The sequence below is a fragment of the Pseudorca crassidens genome, chromosome 6 (genome assembly GCF_039906515.1).
Source record: "Pseudorca crassidens isolate mPseCra1 chromosome 6, mPseCra1.hap1, whole genome shotgun sequence".
NCBI lineage: Eukaryota > Metazoa > Chordata > Mammalia > Artiodactyla > Delphinidae > Pseudorca > Pseudorca crassidens.
Window position 1 is genome coordinate 103,874,559 of NC_090301.1, and position 13,008 is coordinate 103,887,566.

The following is a 13,008-nucleotide window of genomic DNA, read 5'->3' on the forward strand; positions in this document are numbered from 1 at the left end:
TAGTGCAGATTTCCTTTGCAAGCTTGCTTGGTTGGCCAAAAAGGGCGTATGCGTTTTTTCCTGAATATATTCAGGAAAAAACGCATACGCCCTTTTTGGCCAAGTGCATCATTGTGGACGTTCTGCCTCTTTTCCTATGCTTTCAATGCAATTCCAGTCTACCTCCTGAAATCGGTTTCCTGCAATTCTGCCCCGCTTTCAAGTCCTCTTGGCAGCCTTACTTCAGTATATTTTTGGACGATCGCTGTCATTTATAACTCTGCAGGTTTGTGAATTACAGTGCCCCTTAGCTACTTTCTTCAACTCGCTTTCTTGTGACCTGGACGCAACACCGCAGGATGGCTTCAGTCCCTAATCTGGTTCCGGCACGGCACGCTGAGCCTTTGGTTATTTCCTCTTCCTGGTGGAAAATGAGAGTTAAATTTGCCCGTCCAGACACCTCCAGCTAGTCTCTCATTGGTTCTCCCTATTCCTGTTCATCTTCCGCAGAAATTGCAAACTGGGCCAAACAGGAGGTTAAAGGCACTGACTCTCCAAGTGGGGAGAGTGTTAGTAAAGCGTCTGGAATGTTGCACCCGAGTACCAGGGGAGGAAAACTGAGACATATTTGAACACGTCTCCCTTTCACACAGTTGATCATACTCTGGGTTCTACATGCATGATTTAGCTCAAGGAAGAATACCTTAAATCTGGAGAGTTGAGACCCGTGGAATGGGTACCATGCAATATGACTTCAAAGGGTCTTCATTTGCTCACCGAACCTCTCCAATCCTATCACTGCTGCGTTTATGCCCCTGTACATACGATTGATTCTCTTTCGGAGACATAGCAATCCATAGGTTTTAAGATACTTACTAGTCAGGTACATTCTTAGGCGTTTAATATGCGGTGTTGAGTCCATTTCGTTGAGCAAGGAGTAGCTCTTGTCTATTCCATATTTGGCTTAAGGAACTTTATCTGTGCTCATTTCAATCTCTGGTTTTATGCAGCACCCCGACTCACCTTTCCTCTTAAGCAAGCATAAGTTGGTTTTCTAAATTTGAGACCCTGTTCTGTTTTGGAATTCAGTTCCTGTGTAGCCAAGTTTACATTCCGTGTATTAGTGATATCTTATGATGTTTCTTTTTCTGTGTGACTTATTTCAGTTAGAATCATCGAACCTGAATCCACTTATTATGCTGCTAAGGGCCTGATGACATAGATTTCATTGCTGAGTGATACTGCATTGTACGTAAGTACCACAAGTTCTTTATCCATTTTTCACTTTCTGTGATACTGAACTTGTACGGTAAACGAGGTTCTTGTAAACAGAGGCGTCCCAAACTTTGGGGTGGCTGTGTCTTTTTGATTTTAATTTCCCTAAGCTATAGGACCATAAGTGGAAGTGCCCTAGGCTCTGTTGCTTTGTTTTTTAGATGTTTCAAGAAACACCATACACTTCTCCCGAGTGTCTCTTGGCAATTTACATCCCGCCCATCAGCATAACAAGGCTCCCAGTTCTCCATGACCTTTCCTGCCTTTCTGGATTTTACACTTTTTTCAGATGGCCCTTTTGACCGGGGGGAAGTGAGACTTCATTGTAGTGCAGATTTCCTTTGCAAGTTTGCTTGGTTGGCCAACAAGTGCGTATGCGTTTTTTCCTGAATATATTCAAGAAAAAATGCATACGCCCTTTTTGGCCAAGTGCATCATTGTGGACGTTCTGCCTCTTTTCCTATGCTTTCAATGCAATTCCAGTCTACCTCCTGAAATCGGTTTCCTGCAATTCTGTCCCGCTTTCAAGTCCTCTTGGCAGCCTAACTTCAGTATATTTTTGGACGATAGCTGTCATTTATAACTCTGCCGGTTTGTGCATTACAGTGCCCCTGAGCTACTTTCTTCAAATCGCTTTCTTGTGACCTGGCCGCAACACCGCAGGATGGCTTCAGGCCCTAATCTGGTTCCGGCACGGCACGCTGAGCCTTTGGTTAATTCCTCTTCCTGGTGGGAAATGAGAGTTAAATTTGCCCGTCCAGACACCTCCAGCTAGTCTCTCATTGGTTCTCCCTATTCCTGTTCATCTTCCGCAGAAATTGCAAACTGGTCCAAACAAGAGGTTAAAGGCGCTGACTCTCCAAGTGGGGAGAGTGTTAGTAAAGCGTCTGGAATGTTGCACCCGAGTACCAGGGTACGAAAACTGAGACATATTTGAACACGTCTCCCGATCACATGGTTGATCATACTCTAGGTTCCACATGCATGTTTTAGCTGAAGGAAGAATACCTTAAACCTGGGTAGTTGAAACCCGTGGAATGGGTACCATGCAATATGACTTCAAAGGGTCTTCATTTGCTCACCGAACCTCTCCAATCCTATCACTGCTGCGTTTATGCCCCTGTACACATGCTTGATTCGCTTTCGGAGACATAGCAATCCATAGGTTTTAAGATACTTACTACTCAGGTACATTCTTAGGCGTTTAATATGGGGTGTTGAGTCCATTTCGTTGAGCAAGGAGTAGCTCTTGACTATTCCATATTTGGCTTAAGGAACTTTATCTGTGCTCATTTCAATCTCTGGTTTTATGCAGCACCCCAACTCACCTTTCCCCTTAAGCAAGCATAAGTTGGTTTTCTAAATTTGAGACCCTGTTCTGTTCTGTAATTCAGTTCCTGTGTAGCCAAGTTTACATTCCGTGTATTACTGATATCTTATGATGTTTCTTTTTCTGTGTGACTTATTTCAGTTAGAATCATCGTACCTGAATCCACTCATTGTGCTGCTAAGGACCTGATGACATAGATTTCATTGCTGAGTGATATTGCTTTGTAAGTAAATACCACAACTTCTTTATCCATTTTTCACTTTCTGTGATACTGAACTTGTACGGTAAATGAGGTTCTTGTAAACAGAGGCGTCCCAAACTTTGGGGTGGCTGTGTCTTTTTGATTTTAATTTCCCTAAGCTATAGGACCATAAGTGGAAGTGCCCTAGGCTCTGTTGCTTTGTTTTTTAGATGTTTCAGGAAACACCATACACTTCTCCCGAGTGTCTGTTGGCAATTTACATCCCGCCCATCAGCATAACAAGGCTCCCAGTTCTCCATGGCCTGTCCTGCCTTTCTGGATTTTACACTTTTTTCAGATGGCCCTTTTGACCGGAAGGAAGTGAGACTTCATTGTAGTGCAGATTTCCTTTGCAAGCTTGCTTGGTTGGCCAAAAAGGGCGTATGCGTTTTTTCCTGAATATATTCAGGAAAAAACGCATACGCCCTTTTTGGCCAAGTGCATCATTGTGGACGTTCTGCCTCTTTTCCTATGCTTTCAATGCAATTCCAGTCTACCTCGTGAAATCGGTTTCCTGCAATTCTGCCCCGCTTTCAAGTCCTCTTGGCAGCCTTACTTCAGTATATTTTTGGACGATCGCTGTCATTTATAACTCTGCAGGTTTGTGAATTACAGTGCCCCTGAGCTACTTTCTTCAACTCGCTTTCTTGTGACCTGGACGCAACACCGCAAGATGGCTTCAGTCCCTAATCTGGTTCCGGCACGGCACGCTGAGCCTTTGGTTATTTCCTCTTCCTGGTGGGAAATGAGAGTTAAATTTGCCCGTCCAGACACCTCCAGCTCGTCTCTCATTGGTTCTCCCTATTCCTGTTCATCTTCCGCAGAAATTGCAAACTGGGCCAAACAGGAGGTTAAAGGCGCTGACTCTCCAAGTGGGGAGAGTGTTAGTAAAGCGTCTGGAATGTTGCACCCGAGTACCAGGGGAGGAAAACTGAGACATATTTGAACACGTCTCCCTTTCACACAGTTGATCATACTCTGGGTTCTACATGCATGATTTAGCTCAAGGAAGAATACCTTAAATCTGGAGAGTTGAGACCCGTGGAATGGGTACCATGCAATATCACTTCAAAGGGTCTTCATTTGCTCACCGAACCTCTCCAATCCTATCACTGCTGCGTTTATGCCCCTGTACATACGATTGATTCTCTTTTGGAGACATAGCAATCCATAGGTTTTAAGATACTTACAAGTCAGGTACATTCTTAGGCGTTTAATATGGGGTGTTGAGTCCATTTCGTTGAGCAAGGAGTAGCTCTTGTCTATTCCATATTTGGCTTAAGGAACTTTATCTGTGCTCATTTCAATCTCTGGTTTTATGCAGCACCCCGACTCACCTTTCCTCTTAAGCAAGCATAAGTTGGTTTTCTAAATTTGAGACCCTGTTCTGTTTTGGAATTCAGTTCCTGTGTAGCCAAGTTTACATTCCGTGTATTAGTGATATCTTATGATGTTTCTTTTTCTGTGTGACTTATTTCAGTTAGAATCATCGAACCTGAATCCACTTATTATGCTGCTACGGGCCTGATGACATAGATTTCATTGCTGAGTGATACTGCATTGTACGTAAGTACCACAAGTTCTTTATCCATTTTTCACTTTCTGTGATACTGAACTTGTACGGTAAACGAGGTTCTTGTAAACAGAGGCGTCCCAAACTTTGGGGTGGCTGTGTCTTTTTGATTTTAATTTCCCTAAGCTATAGGACCATAAGTGGAAGTGCCCTAGGCTCTGTTGCTTTGTTTTTTAGATGTCTCAGGAAACACCATACACTTCTCCCGAGTGTCTCTTGGCAATTTACATCCCGCCCATCAGCATAACAAGGCTCCCAGTTCTCCATGACCTTTCCTGCCTTTCTGAATTTTACACTTTTTTCAGATGGCCCTTTTGACCGGGGGGAAGTGAGACTTCATTGTAGTGCAGATTTCCTTTGCAAGTTTGCTTGGTTGGCCAACAAGTGCGTATGTGTTTTTTCCTGAATATATTCAAGAAAAAATGCATACGCCCTTTTTGGCCAAGTGCATCATTGTGGACGTTCTGCCTCTTTTCCTATGCTTTCAATGCAATTCCAGTCTACCTCCTGAAATCGGTTTCCTGCAATTCTGTCCCGCTTTCAAGTCCTCTTGGCAGCCTTACTTCAGTATATTTTTGGACGATAGCTGTGATTTATAACTCTGCAGGTTTGTGCATTACAGTGCCCCTGAGCTCGTTTCTTCAACTCGCTTTCTTGTGAGCTGGCCGCAACACCGCAGGATGGCTTCAGGCCCTAATCTGGTTCCGGCACGGCATGCTTAGCCTTTGGTTAATTCCTCTTCCTGGTGGGAAATGAGAGTTAAATTTGCCCGTCCAGACACCTCCAGCTAGTCTCTCATTGGTTCTCGCTATTCCTGTTCATCGTCCGCAGAAATTGCAAACTGGGCCAAACAGGAGGTTAAAGGGACTGACTCTCCAAGTCAGGAGAGTGTTAGTAAAGCGTCTGGAATGTTGCACCCGAGTACCAGGGTACGAAAACTGAGACATATTTGAACACGTCTCCCGATCACATGGTTGATCATACTCTAGGTTCCACATGCATGTTTTAGCTGAAGGAAGAATACCTTAAACCTGGGTAGTTGAAACCCGTGGAATGGGTACCATGCAATATGACTTCAAAGGGTCTTCATTTGCTCACCGAACCTCTCCAATCCTATCACTGCTGCGTTTATGCCCCTGTACACACGCTTGATTCTCTTTCGGAGACATAGCAATCCATAGGTTTTAAGATACTTACTAGTCAGGTACATTCTTAGGCGTTTAATATGGGGTGTTGAGTCCATTTTGTTGAGCAAGGAGTAGCTCTTGTCTATTCCATATTTGGCTTAAGGAACTTTATCTGTGCTCATTTCAATCTCTGGTTTTATGCAGCCCCCCAACTCACCTTTCCCCTTAAGCAAGCATAAGTTGGTTTTCTAAATTTGAGACCCTGTTCTCTTTTGGAATTCAGTTCCTGTGTAGCCAAGTTTACATTCCGTGTATTAGTGATATCTTATGATGTTTCTTTTTCTGTGTGACTTATTTCAGTTAGAATCATCATACCTGAATCCACTCAGTATGCTGCTACGGGCCTGGTGACATAGATTTCATTGCTTAGTGATACTGCATTGTACGTAAGTTCCACTTCTTTATCCATTTTTCACTTTCTGTGATGTTGAACTTGTACTGTAAACGAGGTTCTTGTAAACAGAGCCGTTCCAAACTTTGGGGTGGCTGTGTCTTTTTGATTTTAATTTCCCTAAGCTATAGGACCATAAGTGGAAGTGCCCTAGGCTCTGTTGCTGTGTTTTTTAGATGTTTCAGGAAACACCATACACTTCTCCCGAGTGTCTGTTGGCAATTTACATCCCGCCCATCAGCATAACAAGGCTCCCAGTTCTCCATGGCCTGTCCTGCCTTTCTGGATTTTACACTTTTTTCAGATGGCCCTTTTGACCGGGGGGAAGTGAGACTTCATTGTAGTGCAGATTTCCTTTGCAAGCTTGCTTGGTTGGCCAAAAAGGGCGTATGCGTTTTTTCCTGAATATATTCAGGAAAAAACGCATACGCCCTTTTTGGCCAAGTGCATCATTGTGGACGTTCTGCCTCTTTTCCTATGCTTTCAATGCAATTCCAGTCTACCTCCTGAAATCGGTTTCCTGCAATTCTGCCCCGCTTTCAAGTCCTCTTGGCAGCCTTACTTCAGTATATTTTTGGACGATAGCTGTCATTTATAACTCTGCAGGTTTGTGAATTACAGTGCCCCTGAGCTCCTTTCTTAAACTCGCTTTCTTGTGAGCTGGCCGCAACACCGCAGGATGCCTTCAGGCCCTAATCTGGTTCCGGCACGGCACGCTGAGCCTTTGGTTAATTCCTCTTCCTGGTGGGAAATGAGAGTTAAATTTGCCCGTTCAGACACGTCCAGCTAGTCTCTCATTGGTTCTCCCTATTCCTGTTCATCTTCCGCAGTAATTGCAAACTGGGCCAAACAGGAGGTTAAAGGCACTGACTCTCCAAGTCGGGAGAGTGTTAGTAAAGCGTCTGGAATGTTGCACCCGAGTACCAGGGTACGAAAACTGAGACATATTTGAACACATCTCCCAATCACATGGTTGATCATACTTTAGGTTCCACATGCATGTTTTAGCTGAAGGAAGAATACCTTAAACCTGGGTAGTTGAAACCCGTGGAATGGGTACCATAAAATATGACTTCAAAGGGTCTTCATTTGCTCACCAAACCTCTCCAATCCTATCACTGCTGCGTTTATGCCCCTGTACACATGCTTGATTCTCTTTCGGAGACATAGCAATCCATAGGTTTTAAGATACTTACTAGTCAGGTACATTCTTAGGCGTTTAATATGCGGTGTTGAGTCCATTTCGTTGAGCAAGGAGTAGCTCTTGTCTATTCCATATTTGGCTTAAGGAACTTTATCTGTGCTCATTGCAATCTCTGGTTTTATGCAGCACCCCAACTCACCTTTCCCCTTAAGCAAGCATAAGTTGGTTTTCTAAATTTGAGACCCTGTTCTGTTCTGTAATTCCGTTCCTGTGTAGCCAAGTTTACATTCCGTGTATTACTGATATCTTATGATGTTTCTTTTTCTGTGTGACTTATTTCAGTTAGAATCATCATACCTGAATCCACTCATTGTGCTGCTAAGGGCCTGATGACATAGATTTCATTGCTGAGTGATATTCTTTTGTAAGTAATACCACAACTTCTTTATCCATTTTTCACTTTCTGCAATGTTGAACTTGTACTGTAAACGAGGTTCTTGTAAACAGAGGCGTCTCAAACTTTGGGGTGGCTGTGTCTTTTTGATTTTAATTTCCCTAAGCTATAGGACCATAAGTGGAAGTGCCCTAGGCTCTGTTGCTGTGTTTGTTAGATGTTTCAGGAAACACCAAACACTTCTCCCGAGTGTCTGTTGGCAATTTACATCCCGCCCATCAGCATAACAAGGCTCCCAGTTCTCCATGGCCTGTCCTGCCTTTCTGGATTTTACACTTTTTTCAGATGGCCCTTTTGACCGGGGGGAAGTGAGACTTCATTGTAGTGCAGATTTCCTTTACAAGCTTGCTTGGTTCTCCAAAAAGGGCGTATGCGTTTTTTCCTGAATATATTCAGGAAAAAACGCATACGCCCTTTTTGGCCAAGTGCATCATTGTGGACGTTCTGCCTCTTTTCCTATGCTTTCAATGCAATTCCAGTCTACCTCCTGAAATCGGTTTCCTGCAATTCTGCCCCGCTTTCAAGTCCTCTTGGCAGCCTTACTTCAGTATATTTTTGGACGATAGCTGTCATTTATAACTCTGCAGGTTTGTGAATTACATTGCCCCTGAGCTCCTTTCTTCAACTCGCTTTCTTGTGAGCTGGCCGCAACACCGCAGCATGGCTTCAGGCCCTAATCTGGTTCCGGCACGGCACGCTGAGCCTTTGGTTAATTCCTCTTCCTGGTGGGAAATGAGAGTTAAATTTGCCCGTCCAGACACCTCCAGCTAATCTCTCATTGGTTCTCGCTATTCCTGTTCATCTTCCGCAGAAATTGCAAACTGGGCCAAACAGGAGGTTAAAGGGACTGACTCTCCAAGTCGGGAGAGTGTTAGTAAAGCGTCTGGAATGTTGCACCCGAGTACCAGGGTATGAAAACTGAGACATATTTGAACACGTCTCCCGATCACATGGTTGATCATACTCTAGGTTCCACATGCATGTTTTAGCTGAAGGAAGAATACATTAAACCTGGGTAGTTGAAACACGTGGAATGGGTACCATGCAATATGACTTCAAAGGGTCTTCATTTGCTCACCGAACCTCTCCAATCCTATCACTGCTGCGTTTATGCCCCTGTACACATGCTTGATTCTCTTTCGGAGACATAGCAATCCATAGGTTTTAAGATACTTACTAGTCAGGTACATTCTTAGGCGTTTAATATGGGGTGTTGAGTCCATTTTGTTGAGCAAGGAGTAGCTCTTGTCTATTCCATATTTGGCTTAAGGAACTTTATCTGTGCTCATTTCAATCTCTGGTTTTATGCAGCACCCCAACTCACCTTTCCCCTTAAGCAAGCATAAGTTGGTTTTCTAAATTTGAGACCCTGTTCTGTTTTGGAATTCAGTTCCTGTGTAGCCAAGTTTACATTCCGTGTATTAGTGATATCTTATGATGTTTCTTTTTCTGTGTGACTTATTTCAGTTAGAATCATCGTACCTGAATCCACTCATTATGCTGCTACGGGCCTGGTGACAGAGATTTCATTGCTGAGTGATACTGCATTGTACGTAAGTTCCACAAGTTCTTTATCCATTTTTCACTTTCTGTGATGTTGAACTTGTAAGGTAAACGAGGTTCTTGTAAACAGAGGCGTCCCAAACTTTGGGGTGGCTGTGTCTTTTTGATTTTAATTTCCCTAAGCTATAAGACCATAAGTGGAAGTGCCCTAGGCTCTGTTGCTGTGTTTTTTAGATGTTTCAGGAAACACCAAACACTTCTCCCGAGTGTCTGTTGGCAATTTACATCCCGCCCATCAGCATAACAAGGCTCCCAGTTCTCCATGGCCTGTCCTGCCTTTCTGGATTTTACACTTTTTTCAGATGGCCCTTTTGACCGGGGGGAAGTGAGACTTCATTGTAGTGCAGATTTCCTTTGCAAGCTTGGTTGGTTGGCCAAAAAGGGCGTATGCGTTTTTTCCCGAATATATTCAGGAAAAAACGCATACGCCCTTTTTGGCCAAGTGCATCATTGTGGACGTTCTACCTCTTTTCCTATGCTTTCAATGCAATTCCAGTCTACCTCCTGAAATCGGTTTCCTGCAATTCTGCCCCGCTTTCAAGTCCTCTTGGCAGCCTTACTTCAGTATATTTTTGGACGATAGCTGTCATTTATAACTCTGCAGGTTTGTGAATTACAGTGCCCCTGAGCTCCTTTCTTCAACTCGCTTTCTTGTGAGCTGGCCGCAACACCGCAGGATGACTTCAGGCCCTAATCTGGTTCCGGCAAGGCACGCTGAGCCTTTGGTTATTTCCTCTTCCTGGTGGGACATGAGAGTTAAATTTGCCCGTCCAGACACATCCAGCTAGTCTCTCATTGGTTCTCCCTATTCCTGTTCATCTTCCACAGAAATTGCAAACTGGGCCAAACAGGAGGTTAAAGGCACTGACTCTCCAAGTCGGGAGAGTGTTAGTAAAGCGTCTGGAATGTTGCACCCGAGTACCAGGGTACGAAAACTGAGACATATTTGAACACGTCTCCCGATCACATGGTTGATCATACTTTAGGTTCCACATGCATGTTTTAGCTGAAGGAAGAATACCTTAAACCTGGGTAGTTGAAACCCGTGGAATGGGTACCATAAAATATGACTTCAAAGGGTCTTCATTTGCTCACCGAACCTCTCCAATCCTATCACTGCTGCGTTTATGCCCCTGTACACATGCTTGATTCTCTTTCGGACACATAGCAATCCATAGGTTTTAAGATACTTACTAGTCAGGTACATTCTTAGGCGTTTAATATGCGGTGTTGAGTCCATTTCGTTGAGCAAGGAGTAGCTCTTGTCTATTCCATATTTGGCTTAAGGAACTTTATCTGTGCTCATTTCAATCTCTGGTTTTATGCAGCACCCCAACTCACCTTTCCCCTTAAGCAAGCATAAGTTGGTTTTCTAAATTTGAGACCCTGTTCTGTTCTGTAATTCAGTTCCTGTGTAGCCAAGTTTACATTCCGTGTATTACTGATATCTTATGATGTTTCTTTTTCTGTGTGACTTATTTCAGTTAGAATCATCATACCTGAATCCACTCATTGTGCTGCTAAGGGCCTGATGACATAGATTTCATTGCTGAGTGATATTGCTTTGTAAGTAAATACCACAACTTCTTTATCCATTTTTCACTTTCTGTGATACTGAACTTGTACGGTAAACGAGGTTCTTGTAAACAGAGGCGTCCCAAACTTTGGGGTGGCTGTGTCTTTTTGATTTTAATTTCCCTAAGCTATAGGACCATAAGTGGAAGTGCCCTAGGCTCTGTTGCTTTGTTTTTTAGATGTTTCAGGAAACACCATACACTTCTCCCGAGTGTCTGTTGGCAATTTACATCCCGCCCATCAGCATAACAAGGCTCCCAGTTCTCCATGGCCTGTCCTGCCTTTCTGGATTTTACACTTTTTTCAGATGGCCCTTTTGACCGGGGGGAAGTGAGACTTCATTGTAGTGCAGATTTCCTTTGCAAGTTTGCTTGGTTGGCCAAAAAGTGCGTATGCGTTTTTTCCTGAATATATTCAGGAAAAAACGCATACGCCCTTTTTGGCCAAGTGCATCATTGAGGACGTTCTGCCTCTTTTCCTATGCTTTCAATGCAATTCCAGTCTACCTCCTGAAATCGGTTTCCTGCAATTCTGCCCCGCTTTCAAGTCCTCTTGGCAGCCTTACTTCAGTATATTTTTGGACGATAGCTGTCATTTATAACTCTGCAGGTTTGTGAATTACAGTGCCCCTGAGCTCCTTTCTTCAACTCGCTTTCTTGTGACCTGGCTGCAACACCGCAGGATGGCTTCAGGCCCTAATCTGGTTCCGGCACGGCACGCTGAGCCTTTGGTTAATTCCTCTTCCTGGTGGGAAATGAGAGTTAAATTTTCCCGTCCAGACACCTCCAGCTAGTCTCTCATTGGTTCTCGCTATTCCTGTTCATCTTCCGCAGAAATTACAAACTGGGCCAAACAGGAGGTTAAAGGGACTGACTCTCCAAGTCGGGAGAGTGTTAGTAAAGCGTCTGGAATGTTGCACCCGAGTACCAGGGTACGAAAACTGAGACATATTTGAACACGTCTCCCGATCACATGGTTGACCACACTCTAGGTTCCACATGCATGTTTTAGCTGAAGGAAGAATACCTTAAACCTGGGTAGTTGAAACCCGTGGAATGGGTACCATGCAATATGACTTCAAAGGGTCTTCATATGCTCACCGAACCTCTCCAATCCTATCACTGCTGCGTTTATGCCCCTGTACACACGCTTGATTGTCTTTCGGAGACATAGCAATCCATAGGTTTTAAGATACTTACTAGTCAGGTACATTCTTAGGCGTTTAATATGCGGTGTTGAGTCCATTTCGTTGAGCAAGGAGTAGCTCTTGTCTATTCCATATTTGGCTTAAGGAACTTTATCTGTGCTCATTGCAATCTCTGGTTTTATGCAGCACCCCAACTCACCTTTCCCCTTAAGCAAGCATAAGTTGGTTTTCTAAATTTGAGACCCTGTTCTGTTCTGTAATTCAGTTCCTGTGTAGCCAAGTTTACATTCCGTGTATTACTGATATCTTATGATGTTTCTTTTTCTGTGTGACTTATTTCAGTTAGAATCATCATACCTGAATCCACTCATTGTGCTGCTAAGGGCCTGACGACATAGATTTCATTGCTGAGTGATATTGCTTTGTAAGTAAATACCACAAGTTCTTTATCCATTTTTCACTTTCTGTGATACTGAACTTGTACGGTAAACGAGGTTCTTGTAAACAGAGGCGTCCCAAACTTTGGGGTGGCTGTGTCTTTTTGATTTTAATTTCCCTAAGCTATAGGACCATAAGTGGAAGTGCCCTAGGCTCTGTTGCTTTGTTTTTTAGATGTTTCAGGAAACACCATACACTTCTCCCGAGTGTCTGTTGGCAATTTACATCCCGCCCATTAGCATAACAAGGCTCCCAGTTCTCCATGGCCTGTCCTGCCTTTCTGGATTTTACACTTTTTTCAGATGGCCCTTTTGACCGGGGGGAAGTGAGACTTCATTGTAGTGCAGATTTCCTTTGCAAGTTTGCTTGGTTGGCCAAAAAGGGCGTATGCGTTTTTTCCTGAATATATTCAGGAAAAAACGCATACGCCCTTTTTGGCCAAGTGCATCATTGAGGACGTTCTGCCTCTTTTCCTATGCTTTCAATGCAATTCCAGTCTACCTCCTGAAATCGGTTTCCTGCAATTCTGCCCCGCTTTCAAGTCCTCTTGGCAGCCTTACTTCAGTATATTTTTGGACGATAGCTGTCATTTATAACTCTGCAGGTTTGTGAATTACAGTGCCCCTGAGCTCCTTTCTTCAACTCGCTTTCTTGTGACCTGGCTGCAACACCGCAGGATGGCTTCAGGCCCTAATCTGGTTCCGGCACGGC